Source organism: Zea mays, chromosome 7, assembly GCF_902167145.1.
Source record: "Zea mays cultivar B73 chromosome 7, Zm-B73-REFERENCE-NAM-5.0, whole genome shotgun sequence".
In the NCBI taxonomy this organism is placed as follows: Eukaryota; Viridiplantae; Streptophyta; class Magnoliopsida; order Poales; family Poaceae; genus Zea; species Zea mays.
In genome coordinates this window covers 49,339,298-49,342,587 of record NC_050102.1, presented here as the reverse complement: position 1 = coordinate 49,342,587, position 3,290 = coordinate 49,339,298, and the positions used below count along the sequence as shown (strand labels likewise).

General features: G+C 44.0%; 1 long non-coding RNA gene across 1 annotated transcript; it reads left to right on the top strand.

Annotated features, from left to right (window-relative positions):
• Positions 1-721: 721 nt before the first annotated feature.
• Positions 722-2,468, top strand: LOC118472924 (uncharacterized). The gene is made up of 2 exons (XR_004851409.1): positions 722-1,158; positions 1,240-2,468. It is a non-coding gene; the product is annotated as an uncharacterized lncRNA (long non-coding RNA).
• Positions 2,469-3,290: the final 822 nt, after the last annotated feature.

Below are 3,290 nucleotides of genomic sequence, written 5' to 3'. Positions count from 1 at the left end.
CCTAAATCCATTAATGAAGGTATCCTAGATTATATTATTAATTTTTCGTGGAAAGGAAAATATTTATGTCTACAAATAATAAAATGGTGATATAAATAAATCGATCAATCTCTTAGAAGATAAAATTTTATCAAGTGTTTGATGCATTCATGCCGAAACATAAACTTTATTTGATGTATCCAATTTTTGGATTTAAGTTAGTGTGAAAAATCTCATTTTATAAAATAAGTGTTTTTAGAACATACTTTTTGATAGGTTAATAACTTTTGTTGCAGGTAATTGTGAAAATATTCATTTTCTTTTTATAGAGCCCATTCTATTTAAATAATAGGTTTGTGCCTAAAATAATTTATTCTTTAAAATTTGGTATTTTATTTATAAAATATTATCTTTGAATTTATTACGATTTTAAAATATTTAACTATAATATAGATATATATATTATAAAAAAAGAAAAAACACACACACAACACACGCTACGCATATAAATTAAGAAAAAAAACAAAAAAAATCTATGCTTCATTGGACGTATGCTTTGCCTACAAGCCGCTAGACGCATCTGCTCACCCGTTCGTGCGTCCCAGCTAGCAAGTCCCATTCCCTCTCCATTGGATGACAAGTGGGCCAGCCTCTGTTTCTTGAACGTGACGCAGCCGCACGCATCAGGCAGGCGCACAGATGCGAGCTCGCGCGCGTCGCGCACCGCCGCTCGCACCACCTGCATGCGTTGCCGCGACACGAGTTTTCACTCCGTCCGCTCGCCTCTCCTTCTCAATGGACGTCGTCCGTTTCTCTTCCTCTCCATTAACTTCGTCTATTTCTTCTCCAAGTAATTGTGCCTGCTGGCACGGAAGAGTCGTCGGCCACACTGAAGCACCATCGCCTACTCGTCTTCCCTCCTCCGGACGCCCATAAGTAGTGCGCCTGCGAGCTCGCCTTCCCCTTCCTCACTTGCTCTGCTCCTCGCTCCCCTCCGACCTCTGATTCTGCGATTTATCGTCGTGCCCCTATTGCTGCTACTCGCGCCAGCCGTCGCTCTGTGTAGCTTGTCGTGCCGCCCGCCGTGCTCGAGCTGCCATCACTGGAGAGCACCGCCGTCTGCTGCCCGTGTCAAACGTCGCCTGCTTTCACCTCATCCGCTCCGTGTGCTGCACGCCGGTGACTCCTCCGCGCCATCGCGACGTCGTCGTTTCCCTGTCTGTCTTTGTCGTCTGGCTGATCGGAGGTTACTTGATGCAGTCGAGCTCCCTACGTCCTACCGTTGTGCGTGACGCCGCCCGAAGTCGTGCCCACGTTGTCGACTCAACCACGCCGAGCTTTCTCTGTCCGTGTACTTCTTCCTGCTCATGGTGCGCCTGCTACCTCGCTCGTCGACGTGGTTATTCGTCTCGCTGGAGTTTATGATGCTGCATCGTCGATGTTGAACTTGTTCTCAAATGCTTCGAATTAAAAATAAGGCAATATAAATGTTAATAATAAAAGACCTTCGTCCTTCGAAACATTATTTTTCTTAGAATATAATGATCTTCAGACGAAGATTATGAAGTGCGTAACTTAATCATCTCAGTATATAATAATAAAAATAAAAGCAAATGAAGTATGAGAAATGACATGAATAATCATATGCTATTATCAGAGTACTTTTTATTATTTATCATAAATAAACATGAACAATATCGAGTTACATTTATACCTTCGGCTTGACAGAAGGTCGAGATTCAGATGTGCCGCGTGAGCAAAATACTAGTCAGCGTGAACAGTACGGTGCTACTGTTTATCTATTTATAAGCACATGACGTAACCTGTGTAAAATTTCATTCATACCCTTGACATTTAGTATTGTCTTAAGGATAATCTATCGAGTATTAGACAGTCTTTTCCCCTTGAAGTCGTTTTTATTTTCCACCGCTAAGCCGAAGCCTTTCCACGGGTAGCTTCGAAACTGGTTCAACCTTCTTCCGATCCGCGCTTTTCCATATCATGTACAACTCCATCCTATATATGTTCGAAGATTCTTGTACATATTTTATACTTGGAGAACAGGTTAGTTGTGTTTTTGAGGACCTTCGGAAGACGAAGGTCCCCAATAGTAGCCCCTCGTAGTATTAATTTGTTATAATAACAAATTTAGACTACGACGTGAACGAAGGCCATGAGCCAAGGGTCCGAAAAAACACCTTCCCTTCGCTAGAATAGCGACAGTCAATGATAGACGGGGGCCGCTAAGTTTAAAAGCACTGGGCGTATAAATATGAACCCATAGCGGCAGTATTTGACACGCCATTTATGCTATTTGTGTTATTTTCTCAAATTTCTAGCTCTTGCTCATTAGTTCTCGCCTGATTTTTGAGTTTTTTGAGCTTCGGTTTTTAGAGACGTTTGCTCTATGTCTGAGAAGAAGATAACTGAGGAGAAGATGACTGAGGAGAAGAAGCTGTATGAAGAGAAAAAAGTTGTTGATCCTTTCATTGTTGGGTTTTATGAGTCTATGGCAAAAACGAATACAGAGAAAATTACTAAGGAGATCATGGAGAGTTTGTTCGAAGATTCTGATGACAGTGATAGTTATGATGTGGAGAGTGGGGATGAAGATTCTGAGGATCGGCCCTGGCGGCCAAGCCATACTATCTTCAGAAAATCTACTATCAAACAAAGCCATATTGACGCCATGAGAGGGAGATATTTTCGCGACATATTGAAAGGGAAATGTGCCCTTGGGCCATTTTTAGTATATTTTGGTGATTAAGTGTCCAACACATATTAAGTGGGTTATTATATGTCAAATGATTAATGAAGTGCAAATTAACAAGAAGGTATGTTTCTAGACATTAGTAGATTTGTTTTGCGTACTAATGAAGTTACCTAAGTGCTAGAAACAGGAAAAGAAAAAGTTTGGAAGAGAGTGCCTGTGTGCAGCCAAGTCACAGCACAGTCTGGCACACTGGACTGTCCGGTGGTGCACCGGACAGTGTCCGGTGCGCCAGACTGGTCTCCGGCGAACTGGCCACTCTCGGAAAAACTTGAGCGGTGTACGGCTATAATTCACCGGACTGTCCGGTGGTGCACCAGACTGTCCGATGAGCCAACGGCCGCCAGCGCAACGGTCGGCCGCCAAATCCGCGGGCGACGCGTGGCCCGCTCCAACGGTCGGCTGGGGGCACCGGACTGTCCGGTGTGCACCGGACAGTGTCCGGTGTGCCAACCAGCCCAAAGTTGCAACAGTCGGCTGAGCCAGGAATGGAAGGAAATCGCGCACCGGACATGAACAGTGACTGTCCGGTGCGCCACCC